The 20,016-nt window shown below is 36.5% G+C and overlaps 1 protein-coding gene across 7 annotated transcripts in view; it reads left to right on the top strand.

Moving 5' to 3' along the window:
• Positions 1 to 20,016, top strand: part of GDA (guanine deaminase) — a 1,032,722-nt gene that overhangs the window by 1,522 nt on the left and 1,011,184 nt on the right. The window lies entirely within an intron of this gene.

The raw sequence follows: 20,016 nt of genomic DNA, 5'->3' as shown, positions 1-20,016 counted from the left end.
CGCATTTTTCCAAAGGATATGAATCCCGAAATTCAAATGACTGTCTCATTTAATGACTTAAGTCCTGAGTGATTTGCCAGAAAACTTCACGTTTTATGAGAAACAGATCAAAAATATAAGGCAAAAACTTGGATATTTTGTGGAAATCTTGACAGTTGAGAGGTATGAGGACAGTTTGCTTAAAAGACACGACTAATCATCTGAAAACAATCAGTATTATGGTTACAGTGGAGGAATACACTGACAATAGATTTCTTGAATCTTTATTTCTTAAATGTATAGGGCAGCATTTGGAGAGAAATGTACATTTTTTTTTACATATGAGATGTGCTGTATGCTGGAGGTGGGATCAATGCTGAGAATACAAAAGCTGATCTCTTAGTCTGTTAGGGGGGGGGGGGTAGGACAAACAAGCAACTCTATCTCTAGAAACATTTTTATTGAAAATTTATAGTAGTTACACTATTCTGCAGTACTCCTGCATTGTACTTGGTCTTAGTGTTGATAATAAGTATTCTTTAATAATGTAAATGCGGTATTTTTCAAATGACAAAACAATGGAAGAAAAAATGCTTAGAAAAAGCCACATACTGATTGTAATCAATGGCTAATATTGTAGAACTGCATGCCAGTAACTCTTGCCATTAAATGAATAAGAAATAAATCCTGCACATGAAATAATAAGGGGCTAATCTTGTATAAGTTTTTAAAAACAATAAATGGCTGTTTTGAAAGAAACCAAATAACAGTTTTCATGTAACAGTGAGACCGAAATGCAATAAAATGTTTTTGTGATTATCACAAGACCTGAAGAATATCTATTAGCATTATGACAACTCTTTGCTAGTGAAATACTGTGAACAGTCTTTAATTTTGTTTATACCTTTATTATCAAAGCTTATTACCTAAAATTTCCTAAGTTAATATAAATCAAAACAGCCTGTTTTAATGTGCTTACTTCTGTGATTTTAAACTGCTTTAGTGTCTGGTATACACTGCAGATCATAGTCACTGTGATGTTTACTCACTTGTAAAGAGTTCACTATAACATTTCACTGGAATATATAGATTTGCATAGCTAAGGTGACTGGAATAATTATATGGCTGCTTTGTATGCATTCTCAATCTTTTTCTTTTTCACTTACTCTCTTACTAGTATGTGTATGTAAGTTCAGAATATATACTTTATAACAGGTGGTATGTGCATATGCATAATTAACTCTTTACAATTTAGATGCCTTTTCTTGTTGGTTATGTTTGCTGGTAGAAGCTTTATATTATCTGTAACAGTCACCACTAAATATGAAAGAACTACTTTGCTGATTTATATTTTGTTTCAGATATGTTTGCTTTTTCTTCCTTATTTTCTGGTTATGTGGCTATTTTATTGTGTTTTTATATATACATATATTTTTGTGTTAGTAGCATTTAGCTATGATATTTGGTTTTGTTTATATTTAATTTTCATATATTTTCTGTTTGTTTATGCGTTTGTTTTTTGAACATTTAATTAGATTGATGAGTGTGCATGTAGCAGTTCAAGTTTTTTATTGTAAACTTTATATAAGGTATATACTTAGTTAACTATGTGGATGGCAGGACTGTTTCAGCCTTTGTTGATGCAGTTCTGCATTAAATTTCCCAACACACCAGTATATTTTGATTATTTTAACATGATTATTTTAACATAATGATGATTATTTAACATAATTATGATTATGTTAACATAATTTTCTTGTATATTTGTGTATGATAATCTTTTTGTATGTTGCGTTGCACAAATAGTACAAATTCTTTAGCTAATGCTCTCTGATTATTTTTAACATAATTTTTCTTTTATAATTGTGCATGATAATCTTTTTGTATGTTACTGTTGGAGCTTTTCTCCCCGGGCCTCTGCTGAAAATGGAAATATATCCAGTTGGACTAGCCCGGTTAACAAATGTAAAATAAAATAAATAAATAAAATACATATTTGCAACAACATGATATAATGGTTTATTTATGATGCATATTATACTGTTTACATATCTGTAATATATGTTTTATTTATTATATCTGAAATCTATTATAAAAGTTGTGGTTGGAACATACTAAAAATTTATTTATTTTGCTAAAGTGTTAGGTTACTTTAAATCACTTGGTTTCCACTAATTACTTAATTGGAGGGAAAAAGGTTGCTAACAGTGATTGGTTTAACAGTGTTTAAAATGTTTAGGCTTGTGATAGAATTGTATGTCTGATGAAGCATAGGAGTACTAAGCTAAAGCGCTTACATGATTTTTACTTAATAAATCATTTGGTTTTATGCTGTGTGTGTCCTTTACCTGCTTGGATTTCTTGCATTATATTTTTAGAGCCTGGTCTGGACTTTATCTGGTGCAGTGGTTTTGTTTTTGCCTGAAACTATGTTTCATGTCAAAATTATTTTAGTTTATTGCAAAAATGTTATACACGTATTTTATTAATTACCATATTATCTTTATTGAAAGTGTTGGTAATATTTTTTTTTTACTTAATATGTCATAAATGCAATAACAAATAGTTTAGGTTGTTGGAACCATTATAATAAACTGTCTTTTTTAAATAAAAGTATTACTTTTATGTTTTTATTCCTCAGAGTTCATGCTGATTGACTGTGGAAGTAGTCAAGAACCTCTGCAGCTAGAGGTGGCACCTTTTTTAATTTGATCCATACTGACAACACTATGAAGAGGATTCCATAATGGGCCTAGTGTGAGCCATATGGCTTGTGCGACAAAGGCCCAGCTCCCATGATATGGTACTTTGTGATTCAAAGACATATAAACTGCCTCATTATCCACTCATATGCATGCCTCTGAATTACAGCTAAGTACTACAAAGTGGAGATCACCACTTCCTGTACTAGTTAACAGAGGTAGCCACATTGTGTAATCATAGGCATCCCTTCCCCAGTCATCCCCCCACACATACGTGTAAACATTGATTTAAACACACACACACACACACACGCACACACGCACACACGCACACACACACACACACACACACACACACACACACACACACACACACACACACACACACATCACACTCCCCATATCCGTCCCTGTGTTGTCTGCACATCCTTGATGTATCCTATTCCTGAGTTGTCTGCACATCCTATGCCTGGTGGCAAGTGTTCCTGCCACCCCATTTCCCATATTGCCTTGAGTGTTGTCAGGACACACATCTTACATTTTACTCCCTGGTAGCTAGTGGTCTTCCCATTCTCATAGTGCTGTTAACCAGATGGCTAGTAGTCCCCCCACCCAATGTTGTAGATTATACTCATTAGTCCAGGGTTGTGTAGTCACACATACAACCCTTCACATACACTCATTCACAAATCTCTTGACCCTACCTTACCACTAAAATCCCCAGTCCTTAATCTTTTCATCAATGGCTGATCGTGGCATTTTGGCCATGTTCACTATCACGATGTGATAGAGGTGGCTGTGGTGATCTACATATTTGACTGGTTTCCTGAATCATTTCGTGCATATATGCTTTCCTGCAGGCAGTTCTGGGGGAGAGAGCAAATGGCTAATTAGCATATGCCTCTCCAGTGGAGTCCCTCATTTGCATGTAGCACATCCTTGGAGACAGCCCAATGTGGTGCTGCATGTCTTCATGCTGGAGCAGCGAGTTAGGTTTGTCTCTGATTTCAAAAAGGGCACCAGGAAATATAACTTTTATGAATTCTCTCCTCTGTTTCTTTGTGATCTTGGGAAATTTATCTCAGAGTCTCAAAACCATATTGCACTTATTTTTTTGCAAATAATAAAAATGTTCTTTTTTAGCACAAATGTTTTGAAAGTCTGAAGGATGCTAAATTAAAACTGTCTTGTATATTTGTTACAAGTACTCAGATTATACTGTTTTATCTTATAATGTGCAAATATTTTCTCCAATAAATATTTCATCAAGAGACTCTCATGAAATGTTTATTTGAGAAATGGGCTCATGCCAAGCTAGCAGGGACTCATCTTGTAATGAAAGCAACAGATCTACTATATTATTTCATTTTGTATTAAATTTTGTGAGCTAGCTATGACTGCATACATAGCTCAGTAGTTGCTATATATATAATCTTTTTTTCTGTATAAATAATTTAAGTTGAAACCATTTGCAGGTCAGTAAAAACATATGTTCAAAATTACTTCCATCTTAATCTGCCACTTCTCGTTTTACTGCTGCATTATTTATCTTACATTATTTGTTATCACTGCTTCTCTTTTATTTTATTTATTTATTTTTTTGATATGGGATCTTATAATGCAGGACATTCTTAACATTTTATATATTGTAAAACAGCTTGTTTTATTTATTGCTTGCAGACTGTACCTGTGCTGAATCATGTTTCCGAATGCATACTATGGTTTAAAATTTTTGTTATTTTTAAGAAACAAGGTTAACAAAACATCTGTCTTTGTACGTTTTTAATTCCTAGATAGGATATCTGGAAATTACTTCTTTAGAAGTAGCTTCAACAAGGATATTATTTTGGCGAGTTAATTATCATCATTATGACATTTCTTCCCCTGGAATGCATTCACCTGAACAGTCTTGTCCATTTGGTTCTGCCACACTTAACTTTAACTTAAGTTCATTTAAACAGGTAGATCTACGTTACATGCTTATAAAAAGAATAACATTTACAGGTAGTCTTCTGTCAGGTTCTATAGGTTTCTGTCAGATATTTCAGGTAAAACCTCTGTATTTAAATATAATAAATGATGCAGAGCAGAGAGAACTTTATAAAATGATTTCCATGAATGCACTAAGTGCTGCACTTATGGATGGCTTTTGAGGGGTCTTTATTATTGTTGGGACACACAATAGCTACCAGTATCTTACTGTCTAAGAGAATCTGTCAGAACATTCAAAGCAATGACTGTAAAGGTTTGATCGTTATTGTGTTGTATTTGACATATCCAAAAAAAAAAAAACAAGTAAATAAAAGTAGTTTCATTTCTTCAAGAAAGAATAACATTATTTAAATCATTTAATCTTATTAATGAGAAAAATATGATTAAACAGTCATAAAATACAGGAAGCTGAGTATAATATGAAATGCCAAACTGTGACAGTAAAGGCATATGTTCCAAAGCTTGTGTTCCTTATCTATGAAGGGCTATATTTCTGTGCCTCTTTCAGATTTCAGTCTAAAACTTTCAGATGTTAACAACAGGATGATTAGTTATACAGTGTATTTAAAGAGTCCTAGTCTACCCTCAGGAATTTCATTGCAGCTTAGCACTGAATTTGAGAAAGCTGCCTTAGCTGAATGAAAACACAGTATCACAGTCATGACATTTTACAAGTGAAAACTGTTTTTCTGATGGAATGTTTATTTATTTATTTATTTCCAGTTTGATTACTGGGAAAGTCCACTGGGTCAACCTGGCCCATTTTCAGTGGCGGCCCGGGAAGAAAAGCTCCGAGAATGCATTGAAAAACAGTTTACATACTAAAGTTTACATACACATAGAAAAACAGTTTACATACTAAATATGCAAGAAAAAAAATTACATACAGGATTTACAAGAAATGCAAGCAAGGTATGAGAATGCATTAGTAGTTCACAAATATGATTACAAGAAATACAACCTTGTACCAGATAACAATTCTGTAGAACAGATTAAAATTAAGCTTTTATTTGTGATTTTAACTTTTGACATAATGAAAACCTCGTAAAATGTATTATGGACATTAGTTTTATACAGGTTTTTGTGAGCAGAGGTTAAACAACCCTAGGTAGATACCAAATATAGCACCAGGCTGATAGCAAAACCCCACAAAGACATTGGTATACCAGTTGTATTTAGGACAGTTTCCTATCATTAACTTGACTCATAGTTGGTTGAATCCACCTGCACAAGTTTCACATTGCGAACATCAGAATGTCGAAAACCAACATTACTGAGTGTCCAACCTTGCCTCCTTTTGGACCCATAGTAATGCTTGTTCCTCGGTTCAGAGCAGTAGGGAGTTTCAAGGTTTGGTGTTTGTGTCAGGTACACTGGAATTTGGCATTCCAACTTTTGCAGAATGGCTTTGAGCATACAAAGACTTGTCCGCCTGTGAGTAGAGTACATGATAGCAAACCTTTAAGACTCATTTATCAGTTTCCCAAAGGCAGTTCACAATAAAACATTCAGGGAGTATAATAAAATACCTGGATATAAAACACACTCAAGAATATCATTCTCCCTTCAAGGACTTAGTGTACCTCCATCCTGATTTGCAGGACACAAATCCAATTTGTGAGTATTTCAAATGTAGGCTTTGCTCTATAAACAGGAAAAATAGTGTTACATTGTCTGGTGTAACTAAAATCATTATTATTACTCTTTTTTTCCCATCTTTTCTAATGATGACTTAATGCACATATATTCTGGATGTTAGTTTCATCCAGGCTTGCAAAGAGTGGTCAAATACTTCCCAGTTTGAACTGGATATAGTGCCATACTGTGGTATCAAAAGCACTCTGAAATTGGATTTATTATCTCTGTATAAGAGGCCATACATTAGTCACCCTAAGGAAGGTTACAACAAAAATTTCAGGGAATTTCAGAATGATATTCAGATTTAAGAAACATATTGGCTCAATGGAATATACCCTTTTTGAGAGAGCACACCACCTTTCACTGTGAAGTTGTTACATGAATACTATGACCATTTATCCCTTGACAAATACTGCATCCCAGCAAACCGTATTAATAATCATTTAGAAGTGATCCTATAACTGCCCTCTGTTTATATACCTCATCTGCCCCTAGAAATGTACATGTCTGATTGACTTATTAACAAAATAGCCACAGTAACATATTTCACCCTTTTTGATGTTAGACACATACATCATCCCTCAAAAATCTGTATTATTTTCATTGAACAGCTTACTTTTTCAGCATTGCTTCTCACTCTACTCCTCAAAAGATGCTCATCTTGTTTGCATATCTCTGATGTTTCTTTCTTTCACTTTCTTCATAATCAGTGACCACAGTGATTTATTTAATTGTGTTGCTTTTGGACAAATACCCTCATCGCCTCCCAAACTAGCTGTACCAATGCTTATATTGCATGAGTCATGTAACTGTCCTTTACTTTCATGCACATTTCCTCCCAAAACAAGACAGACACTTTCTGTGCACATTTCTGATGTGCGATTTTGAAGAAAGTAGAAGGCACAGTAATCTTAATTATGAATTTCAATGTGTTCATAGACTCACACAGTGCCTATAGGCTAGCCAAATTACATAACTGTCCTGTGTTTCACACAAACCTTGCCTCTCCACTCTCCCAAAAGGTAATAAACTTCTGTGCACCCCGCTGGCGTTAGGTTGTGATAAAAAAGAAAAATAATCAAAACAATGTATTGTAGTTATGTAATAGCATACCCCATATCCACACCCCATATCAGGCCATAACAATGATTATTTAATTGTGATCATCCTAAATATATCCTTCCAAACAGATAACTAAATCCAATACTCACTTACCATGTCAGAGCGCCAGAAGTGGTGAAAAAATAAATAAGTAAATCAATAAATAAGAGTGCTTTGTGCTCTGGGCAGGTCCTATGTTAGCACTACTTACAGGTCTATCTGGTTTCTTGCCAGTAAGTAAGAAAAGTTATATACCTGCAAAAGAAAATTGTTCTTAAAGATTGGAGGTCTCTTTAGTATCTTATCATATTATTAAAGATTACCAGAAAATCGTGGTGGTGCTGCGGTAGCATTGTCGCCTCACAGTAAGACGTTGTCCTGTTTGATTCTCAGATAAGAGCGTCTTCTGTGTGGAGACATGCGTGAATGGGAGTACCTTCATTGAAGATTGTGCATCAGGGCCGGCAACTCGGCACGTAAAAATCTACTGCCAATCATTGGCGGACCGGAGTTCCGCTGCGGCGACCCCTAATCAGGAAAAGCCAAAAGACACAACAAACAGAAAATCACTGAAATTGATTGTTATGAGCAACCAGATGCAGGGATTCCTGTCAGCTGTCCAGAATTTTGCAAAATGCCCAAAGGTCTGCCTCATTGTTTTGGCCTGTTCTCCATAAAATGTGTGTGTGTGTGTGTGTGTGTGTGTGTGTGTGTGTGTGTGTGTGTATTTTCTGGCAATTCATTGTGGATTAAAGTAACTAAATAATGACAGATATTTGAGTTTAGATTTCTTAGCCTTCAGAAGATTCATACTAATTTAAAACCTGTTATTCAAACAACTTTCTAATTTTATAAGTGCAATATATAATATCTGTACATGATTTTGGGATTTTGTTCCTCTAGTATTTTTAACTTTTGATATAATTCATGCATTGAGATGTTGAGTGGTATGCTTTTAGGAGCTTAGACTGCATATGGGTTGGTTCACCACTGACCTGCTGATAGGTTTTTAGGGGAAGAGGTGAGAAGTCACATTAATAAATAGCATGATCTCTCACTTCTGGGTTTGATTTCCCATCTTTAATCCTAAACTGTGAAGAATTATTTAGCCAAGAGGATTACTAAATAATAAGTTCACTGATAGGTTGTGAAAGAGGGATTTTTTTTATTTTTTAATCAGCATTATAACAATTTTAAATTTAAAATATATTAAAACTGAAAACAATCAATACCTAAAATTGTGTCTTGTTTTCACTGTGTTGAGATAACTTGGATCCATTTTTAAAGAGTTAAAGAAGTTGCTAGAAAGAAATAAAAATAATCTGAAGCCAGAGAAAGAAAAATCTCAAATATGTCTTAGAAGTAGCATATATAGTGACCATTTCATGACACAAGAGGCTCTGCAACTAAATCAAGAGAAAATAAAAGCAATAGCTTAAATAGAAAGACCATCAGAAAATAAGGATTGCTAAGATTTCTTAGGATGATTCAACTTTTATTCTAAAGTTAATAGAAATGTTTATGCCACTGAGATTGCAGGAAAATGTAAAGCGCCACTCTAAGCAAAAACATTCACAATATTAAAGAAATTTATTACAGAATCCCCAACTGTTTGATAATATGATGTGACAAAACCAGTTACGTTTTAGGTGGATGCCAGTTATTCTGAGACAGGAGCAATGTTGCTGCAAGAAGGACCACCAATTGTCTGTAGTTCAAGAGAACTGATGGAAGAACAAACAAGATACACCCAAATCTAGATGGAAGTTTTAGCTATTGCATATTGCTATGAAAAATTCTATGATTATGGCCATGGCAGACAAGTTTGTGTTGAGTGAGAGATCACAAACCATTACACAATATTATTTAAAAGCCATTATGCAAAGAACAATTACATCTTCAAGGGATAATGATAGCTCTAGGAAATGCTACCTTTAAATTATGCACAAATCTGGAAAAGAGATACACACGACCCAATAACATGGGTTATTGAAAAGAAAAGTTTGCAGGAATTGCTGAATCAGAACATAGAAGTGATGTATATAATTCCCCTCTGTAATAATATAAGAAGAAAGGCGACAAGAGTTGAAGAAGTGTATAGAGACTGATACAGGCATGCAATGCTGAATGACATGGTAATGAAAAGAAGGCCTGAAGAAAAGAAAGAAGTACCCATGTAGATACAGAAGTACCACACATACCATGATGAGATTAACAAGGTCTGTTGTTCAAATCAGACAGAATATGATGCTAAATCAAGGCAAAATGCTGGAGAGAATTCAAAGGTTCATCTTGCAGTTGTGAAGTGCAAGGCAAATGCAGGGGATGTTAATGTTTTCATCATGAATGTCTCAACAAGCTGTTTGTTAGAAATAATGGAATATGTTTCAGACAAGTAATTAGAAAAAAGAGATGATATCACATGATAGTCCAGAAAGACCCGGGAAGAAACATGCTACTGACTTATTTCAATTTAAATATTCACATTATCTGATTTGTGTGGATTACTACTCAAAGTATCCATAGATAATCAAAATGGAGAGACACATTTATTTTTACAAATAGAGTTCAACTGAACAGTGCCCCTTTTCAGCAGAGGCCCAGGGAGAAATGGTCCATATTTTAAGTAATTTACAGTGTAATATAATCAGAATTAAAAAAAAATGCAGTTTTATTTAGTTGCATTTAGAGATTAGAAAGCACCTTAGTTATAATGGATTATACGAAGAGTATAAGGTTCTTGCAATGTTGTGCAGAATTACTATTTAGATATTAAGACAAATCCATTACTTCAACATAGTCAAGAAAGTTGTACCACTGAAATGTTCCCATGGCGGAGAGTACTAGCAGTAGATGTACCTGGAGGGATAGCAAAGTTCACCAACAAAAGGCAGGAGGAGTGGGTAAGGTATGGTTGACAGAAAAGAGGAAGAGAAAAATGGGAGATAATGCTAACAAGAGAGAGACAGTGTTAGTTGGTGCTAGATTTTGTTAAATAAATTATGAATAATAAATTATAATGAGCAGATATGTTTTAACCAGGCGCAGAGCAGGACCAAGTATCCATCAGATGTTGCTTTATTTGCTGTTAAGTTTAGTGATTAGTTTTAAATAGAGAAGCATGGTGTTTCACGTTTTGAGACATGGCAGGAGTAGAGAGAATCACCTGCTAGGTTGTTGGATATACCTACATTCTATAGATGTTTATCACCTAAGCAAAGAGTAACATTTGGTGTATACTGTAGTAGAATATTGGCCAAGCCTGGGCATTTTTCAGGAGTGTGGATGACAGTATGACAGATTAGCAATTGCAGGTAAGTTAAGCAGTGAGGAACTTCAGTCCAGTAGAATTGTGTTAGGGCTAAACAGTGATGTAACTTTTGAGATATGTTGCCTGCAAATTTAGCTATTTTGTTGTAACACTGCACAAGTAGGGGAGATTGATTTGCTTGTAAGTTGATGAATATGAGAGCACCATAGAAAAGAGTTGGGAGTAGATATGCAGTAGCTATGTGTATTTCTGTAGTTTATTGTGGCACTGGCAAAGAGGCAGTCGCTGTTCCAAAGCTGTGGACTATAATTCAGACAGCTAAAGATGAAAGGACATATGTGTTATTGTACATAGGCTATGCAGGGATGTGCATCAGACATCAGTATATCTTTACATGCTAGGTGGTGGATAGGGTGCAGTCATCACATAATTGTTTTTTAGAAATAAACTCCAGTAACAACAAGCTTTACAATAAAAGTTAAAAAATTGCTAGATTTAAGAAATAAATTCAATCCCCTCCATGCTAGAAGTAACCTCAGAAAAGTAACCAAAGTACTCAGGTACACCATTAACCCCTGCAGATCCATGTATGAATTAAATGCTGCCATCATATAGACAGCTCAGTGCATAGAATGATGAGGCCCTAACTACAGTATAAGTGATCTGAATTCAGATGTTATTTTGGGAGCTTGGTGGAGCTGCCTATCCTGAGAGGGAATAATGCCTGCTGCAGAAGATGGATCTTTAGAACACTGGCAGTGACCAGGACTCAGAAGGATCACCTAGCTGGGACATGAGGGTACTCTGAGGAGATTTGAGCACCTTAGGACTGGAGACCACTTTCTCAGAGGCCATATCTCATGATTCACCTTATATACTCCACAGAATGTCAGCATGCAGGGGAAGGAGTCAAGCTTTGGAAAGCTATGTTTCTAGTGTATGTGACACTGCCAGGTGATATCACTACTCCTTGTTCTGTCTGACCACCAAACAATGACCCCAGCTAGGAGTTAGTACCAGTATAAACCAGAAATTTCCAGTCACCTTCCCTGTCAACAGGTGGCCTCAGGGGAGAGCTGGGGAGAAAGAGGAGGGCAACTGAGCAGTTGATGGTCAACAGGGGCTGAGAACCAATATATATATATATATATATGTATATATTTATTTTTTTTTATTGCTACCTCATCCAAAGATAACCAGAAAGCTCTTTTTGTATGATTTTTGCCCCCATGCTTGCCTCTCATCAATCAGGCACTATGCTGTCTGATGAGAGTCATCATCAAGGCAGCCATGAGGGAGCTTTGTTTACTAACCAGCACCCTGGTAATGAGAGCATAGTTTTTATTTGGCAGCTAACTCCACCTCTGGTGAAAATGTGAGCACTTGCACCACAACAAGGGCTACCTACATCTCTCTATCTGTGCACGTATGCTCTCCCAAATGTGCCAACAAAGGCTACCATTACCATCTTGGATGGCCATGTACTTATTTTCCCTGCTGCAGCTCCCCAGATCATGAGGTGACTCTACTCTTCAAGTGAGATCCTTTTATTTGAGCAGTGGCACAAGGCAGATAGGAAGTATTGCATCATCAGCCAGGAGGGGCACACCTACCTTTCCTTGCCCATGCCACAAAATGCCTGAGCCACTAGCTGTACTAGAGTTGACTGCAATGTACTTGGGGCTTTAACCCTCTATGCCACTGGTACATTTGCCACAAAGCCTTTTGTAACTATGTCAGGAATCTTAGGAAAAATAATCAGCAATGTACCAAGTCGATCTCCAATAATACCACCTATTCTGACCAGGACATCATTGCCAACATATTAGCACATAAATTCAGCTCAGATGTTTTCCCCATGCTCCCTTTCAGTTCCTTCCATCATGCCATTCATTCCATATGATTAATTATAATTACCCTAGAACAAGTTTTTAAAAGCCCTCCAAAACCAAAAACACTAGCTCCATGATTCCAGCTAACACACCAGGTTGTCTCCTTGTTAACATGAAGTACTGCTTTACCAATTCCCACTTAATCTTCTTCAGTCATATTCTCTTCAATGTGCAATTCTTTACTACCAAATTCTGTGTAGATGTAAATAGTTGCACAGAAGCATCAGTCCCTCTTAAAAATAAATACAATGCCAAATTCAAAAATAAATAGTTCCTGTGGTGAAACCCTCATACAAACAGACTCGATAACAGCAGAAATAAAACCTATATGCATGTAAAAATAAATTTCACTCTCAAGATGTTATAAACATGCTAGCTAAACTAAAGAACTCTGGACCCTGATCAAATCAATCAAAGACAGATATGAGGTAAAGATATTCACCTAGGCAAAGGATAACCACAAAGTCATCTTTAACTGTGTTAGAAACCTCAGAAACAATGCCCAGCACTGGACAGAGCTAATAGTATATTATATCATATGCTGATACCCAGAGAATATAGCCAGTCTACTAGTGGACAAATTTAGTTCAAACTTCATTACCCCTCCTCTCCAATATTCTCAGACCACATACACTCAAGGCACTTTTTAAAGTCAAAAGCTGGTCAACATCCTAATCTGCCTAATGGTCAGCCTGAAACATAACTCATCAGACCTCCCTACAGAGGCTATTTAATATCAGCCTCAGAAATGGTTTTATGTTAACTGTTGACTTTTTTAAAAAATTACTGTAGCAATAAATAAGGGCAAATTAGTGCACACCCCATATGTAGACCTCTCAAAGGTGTGCCACACCATCCCCTAATCAGGTATTTTAAATAAACTCTTTGAGTTAAATGTAAATTCCTATGTAACTCTTTGGATAAGAAACTGTCTCACCAACAGAACCCAAGAGATTAGGTTGGGCTGCTCTATCTCTCCAAAATACCTATTAATAGCAGTGTACCCCAGGGTTCAGTCCTTGGGCCACTCTTCTTTGGCATTTACTTCTTGGAAGTTAAAACTAATGTTAAGAATTTATGGCTGACCAAGTTTGCAGATAGCTGCAAACTTGGTGCCATCATAAACTCCCCAGAGGCCATAATGATCCTCCAAGAAAGTCTATTCCAAACAAATAGTTGGTGTCAAAACCATGTACTAAAACTAAATGTCAGGAAATGTATAATTACAACATTTGTTAAGCATGACTCCCCTTGTAACTGTCACTCTAAAATCAGGCCCCTGAATATTGCTCATCTAGTCAGGGATCTTTGAACCATTGTCAACAGTGAACTGTCCTTTTATCACAGTATATCCACGGTTATAAGGAAGTCCTTTCTCATTGCACAGCTTATGCTGTCCAGGTCCAGGAATACAGTAATTCCACTGAACTTGGATCTCATTAGGCCAGTCACTGAGCATAATGCTCCTTTCTGCGGATACTTGTCCAACACTTGCCAGAAGTGGAATAACCACAATGCTTCCTCACTAAGAAAATCATAAAACTTATAGACACCATCTCAAAGCCTTGTCCATTTTCTCAAGTATCATGCAGTCTACTTAGAGGCAACCTGTGCCTCATGTATAGCACCTCAACAGACCCTTTCCTATCAGACCTATTACACATTTGCAGGTTCAATGGTAGCATAAGCATATGCTCAAGAGATTTCAGTCTCTTGCAACATAAATAGGGCATGTTGGATGGATAGTTATGTATTACAGATAATTCCACTTCTATGGAGCCATCTTCCATTCCATTTAAAGAAAAATACTTTTTTTACTGTATTCAAACATAATTAGGAAGAATGAATTGGTAACCTCAAAGTCACACCTGGCTTAACAACCTTATGCCTCATGTACTGGGGCAACATGTAAATATCCCAAAATGTCCCTGCTCTGCCTGCCTGTGAGTTACTTATGCACAAAATATAAGGGCTAAAAGCTGCCATGGGAATGTAAGGCTGGGCTTCTTATGATATTTTGGATCAATAGCCAAGTACAGGGGTCTATATTATATAAGCGAATGTACTGAATTGCAAACACTATATAATCAACCAACAATCCCTAAAAACCCAAAATGTCGAACACATGGATCAGCTATTTTTTTCCCAGGGAAAAAAATCGCTGATCTGTAAAAAAAAAAAAACAAAAAAATCAAAACACAAAATAAAGTGGGGGGCTTCACCCCCCCCACCCCACTACTTAAATGTACCAACACTGCGATCGCACCACAGTGGAAGAAATGGCAAAGTCCCGAAAACAGCCCAGTGATTTTTTTCCCTAGGAAAGAAATTGCTGTTCCGTGCTTTTGGTATTTTGCCATTTCGTAATGACGTTTCACTAAACAGCATTCGCAATTCATTGCGTTCGCTAAAATAATAGGGACCCAACCTTTTTTGCACCAAGGACCGGTTTCATGTAAGGAAAGTTTTCATGGACCAGCCATTGTGCATGCATAATAAAGTGCATAATATTTATTTATTTATTTGACATTTGTTTACCGGGGAGGCTCGACTGGACTAGAAGTCCATTTTCAGTTAAGACCCAGGAAGAAGAGCTCCAAAGTACAATATAAAGACAATTGGCAATAATTAAAAAAAAAAAAGTACTTTTTGCTTAACAGCATAACTTTGATCTACTATGGTTGAGAGGTACGTAAACCTAATGGCAACCTTATTGACTTTCTAAGTTTAGAAGAGCAATATTTAAAATATGTCCCTATTATTTGGCTCTGTCCATACCTCTCAACTGCACAGATTTTCACAGAATGTCCTGATTTTTGTCTCATATTTTTGCTCTGTTTCTCATAAAATTGTTGTTTTCTGGTAAATCAATGGCAGGTCATTGAGGTTTGAAGTCAGAAAATAATGACAGTTGAGTTTCAGACTTCATACCTTTCAGAAAATACATGCTACTGCAAAACCTGTATTTATATCTACTTTCTAAGTATGTAGGAGCAATATTTAAAAGTATCTCTATTTCTGAGCCTTTGTCCCCCATTATTTTTTACTTTGTCCAGATTTCTTGCTGTAAGAGGTCGAGAGGTATGTGTCCAGATGTATTGTGCAAGAGGTTGAGTGGTATGGTCCAGAGGTATGCAAACATCATTGCTGCTGCCAGGGATCACTCTCACTCTTCTCTCTCTCTCTCTCACATGGATACACACACACACACACACACACACACACACACACACACACACACACACACACACACACACACACACACACAGACACACACACACACACACACACACACACACACACACACACACACACACACACACACACACACACACACACACACACTCTCTTCTGCTTTCATGCATGCATTCAGTCACAAACTCAGACAGAAATATACACATACACACTTTTCTGGTTTCCTTAACTTTTATTTTACTCTCACTAAACAGCAAAATTAGCGAGTGTAAAATAATGTCTAGATCGATCTCATTGCTTACTCTCTCTCATAAACACACAGTCTCTTCTTTCACACATGCATACATTCTGCTTTCATGCATGCATTCAATCACATACAGACAGACAAACATTCTCATACACATACATACAAACATTCACTTTTTCATTTCACTCCATGCCTGGTGGCCTGGTACCAAATGATCCACGGCCTGGTTCTGGTCTGTGGGCCGGTGGTTGGGGAGAGCTAGCCTTGTAAGCAACAATGAACCCATGAGCATGAGTCTGAGGCCTGGGGGACAGGTATTTTTATATCTGTTTAAAATGGTAGACCTATTGACCCTGGAAAATATAGATCAGTTAGTCTTACAGCATCTTTTGTGAAGGAAACAAAAGAGCACATTATTATTATTATTACAAAACTCATAAATAATAACATTGGTACCCTACAGTCCCTCAATCTGAACCAGTCTGGCTTTGTGAAAGGTAAGTTTGCCTTCTGAATCTGACAGATTTCTTTGAGTACGTAACTAAAGCTCTAGAAAATAGCCAAGGAGCACACACTAATTACCTGGCTGTACCTAAGGTCTTTGATATTATTTCACATTACGCTGTTGCTGCAAAACCCATCCAGTTGAATTTTAGCCCCAGTGTATCACATTGGATAGCTGTCTCTCTGAGAACCCATTCTGAGTTGGTGGTACACTTTCTTTAAAAGGCTTTTCACCAATGGCCAATGGTGTCACATAGGGCTCTGTATTAGGTCTGCTCTCCTTTGGCACATAATTTGAATGCAAACTTGGCAATGTCATTAACTCTAAAGCTGATACCCATTTACTGTAAGAGCACCTAATCCCCAAATTCCTGGTGACAAGAACATGGATTTAAGATCAGTACAAAAAATGCAGTATTGTATTTTTTGGGAAACAAATACACCATTGCATGTACCACATGAATGACACCCCCCTCAAAGTCAATGCAGTTATTAGAAAAACAGGCATATTCACAGTATCAACATGTAATAAAAGTTGATACTGAAACAAACAGGAAGATTTATTTATGTAGAAATAAATAAAAGCCAAAAAAGGTATACATTAATACTGTTGTTATACTGATGAAGGAATGCATAAATAAGTTATTTCCTCTTGACATTCAGGTGTAATACTCCAAAAAGGAAGCAACAGCAAGACAAACTAGCAGTAACAGTTGTAAGTAAGATAAGAACTAATGGTTTCATTAATAACATTTATTCACCATATACATGAAATGTGAATGTATTAGATGAAAAAGCATTTTTGGCAAAACAAAACATGACAATAATAACAGTACCTGGATGTCGCTTGCCGGGTCAGGGTAAAACAGGCGAGCGTCCTGGGTTCTTGTTCAAGCAGCTTTATCGTATACAAACACATCATAAATGAGGTTAAGTAACTTTAACTTATAAACAGATTAACTATCACGCACATGGATGTTAACACTCTGGCTGCACCTTCAAAATGGCACTGAAGATAACATGTGCTTGGTATTGATATACACACACAGATTGTGGAAATGCTTCTTAAAGGTAGATCACATTTGTTATTCTACATCCTCCCTCTTTTAGAAAATGAGTTAGGCATTATCCCTGATATGAATGAATATGTAGTTTACATAGAAATGATTTCATCATGCAATTATACAAAGCTAGATACATATATACAACTATGTCCAAGTTGCTGTGTATTTCACAGTAATCTTTGAAATGCGACCATATTGGGATCTGGTTTAGCAACTGGGATTGTCTCTGCTGACTGTTCAGTATTAGGAACACTGGAATCATCTGCTGGAACATTATCAGGAATCAAGACACGTTCCAGAACAGGAATATCATCTGGATTGCTCTGAGAGTTAGAGTCTTTATCACAGGTAAGATGCTGCGATATTGGTTCTGCTACAGGAAGAAGATGTCTGAGATTTCTCCTGTACTCCACACCCTCAGATTTAACAAAATAGGATCTTGGCTCTGCACACATACTCATCACTTGACCAATCAGGTTGAAACCTTTCCCTGTTTGTATCCTCATTGTCTCTCCTTTTTCCAATGGATGAAGAATCTACTCAACTTGTCATAGCTGGACTTTTGGAAAGAATGCTTTCTAGATAACTGGGCTTTGATTTCTTGGTTGTTGTTAGGTTTAGGCCTCAATAAACTACAACTGATAGGCAATGTTGCTCTGGTTTGCCTAGATAGATGTCTGAGCTGGAGAACCAAATATATCATCATGGGGTATGTTTCTGAGATTGAGTAAATTAAAATAAATAGGTATTATCATGCTTTGACTTCTCAAGTAATTGTTTTGAACTCTGTACTGCACCTTGGCATTTCATAAAAATCTACTGCCAATCATTAGTGGACCGAAGTTTCACTGTGGCGACCCCTTACCGGGAAAAGCCGAAAAACAAACAACAACAACAACAACTGCATGTTCAGCAAGTCCATTTGATTGCGGATACTCTGGATTACTAGTAACATGTACAAAGTCCCATTCTCTGGCAAATTTCTGAAACAATTGACTGGTGAATTGTGTACCATTGTCAGAGATTAATTTATGTCGACTGTCATGGACTGAGAAATGGCATTTCAACTTAGTAATGACTGTAGTAGAAGTGAGATTAGGTAGTATATCAATCTCAAACAAATTTAAGAGTCTACCAGTACTAAGTAATGTTGATTGTTCCATTTGAATATGTCAGCAGCTACAACTGACCAAGGTACATCAGGAATTTGACTTAGCTGAAGTGGCTCTCTTTGCAAATGTGCTTTAGTACTATTACACACTGGAGAGGAAGAAAGTACTCTATCACTGTCTTTCTCTAGAGAAGTACAAAATGCTAGTCCTTTCACCTTTCTCTTAGTAGATTCAGAACCTGAGTGACCACAATGCAAAATATGGATATATACTTGTTGTAAGGAAGCAGGAACAACAACAATTTTAGGACCTTTGAAAATAATGCTATCTTTCTTCAACAACTCATCTCTGTAAGGAAAGTAAGATTGCACTTCTGGTGGTACACTAGATTGCTTTGACAGCCATCCAACATGGATATACTGTAATGATTGAGCTTCTGCAAAACTGGATCAGTCATTGCATGATCTCTTAGCTCAAGTCTTGTGGTAGAAAAATGATGCACTTCCATGATATCAAAGTCAAAATTCTCTGCGTCAAGCTGTTCCGTAGTATTTCTGAGAGATCTGGATAAGGCATCAGCCAAATAAAGAAGTGTGCCTTTCATACAGACCATTTTGAAGTTGTACTTTTGCAATTTAAGCATCATTCTTTGTAATTTCGCTGGAGCTGAATGCATAGGCTTCTTTAAAATAGTAACCCAAGACTGATGATCAGTTTCAATCTGGATATCTCGACCATAGATATAATCATGAAACTTACAACATGCAAACACTATTGTCAAAAGTTCTTTCTCAATTTGAGCATATTGCATCTCAGTCTGGGTAAGTGTTCTAGATGGGAAGGCTACTGGCCTGACCTCTTGAAGAAAAACTGCACCTAAACCAAATTTTGAAGCATCGCAGGAAAGAGTTACTGGTTTGTTGACATCATAGTATCTTAATGTTGGTGGGGTAGCAATATTCTGCTTAAGAACTTCAAATGCTCTCTGATGCTGGTCTAGCCATGACCAAGTAACATTTTTATGTTTGAGCTCTCTCAAAGGTGCTGTACTGTTACTGAAGTCTGGTATAAACTTGCCTGAGTAATTGACCATACTAAGAAAACATTGTAGAGGTTGCACATTATCTGGTGCTGGCATTTCAAGAATGGCTGCTTGCTTGGTATGGTCTGGTCTCAAGCCAATACTTGTAAACAAATTACCTACATATGTAACTTCTGGTGGTCTGAATTTGAACTTCAGAGGATTGAGCTTTAAGTTCACTTCACATGCTCTGTCTAGAACTCTCAAGATTTCTGTCATGCTCTGCCTCACCATTGCC

Source organism: Protopterus annectens, chromosome 2.part2, assembly GCF_019279795.1.
Source record: "Protopterus annectens isolate FY-2018-M chromosome 2.part2, PAN1.0, whole genome shotgun sequence".
NCBI lineage: Eukaryota > Metazoa > Chordata > Ceratodontiformes > Protopteridae > Protopterus > Protopterus annectens.
The sequence above is the reverse complement of the archived record's forward strand: the minus strand, read 5'-3'. Positions and strand labels throughout refer to the sequence as shown.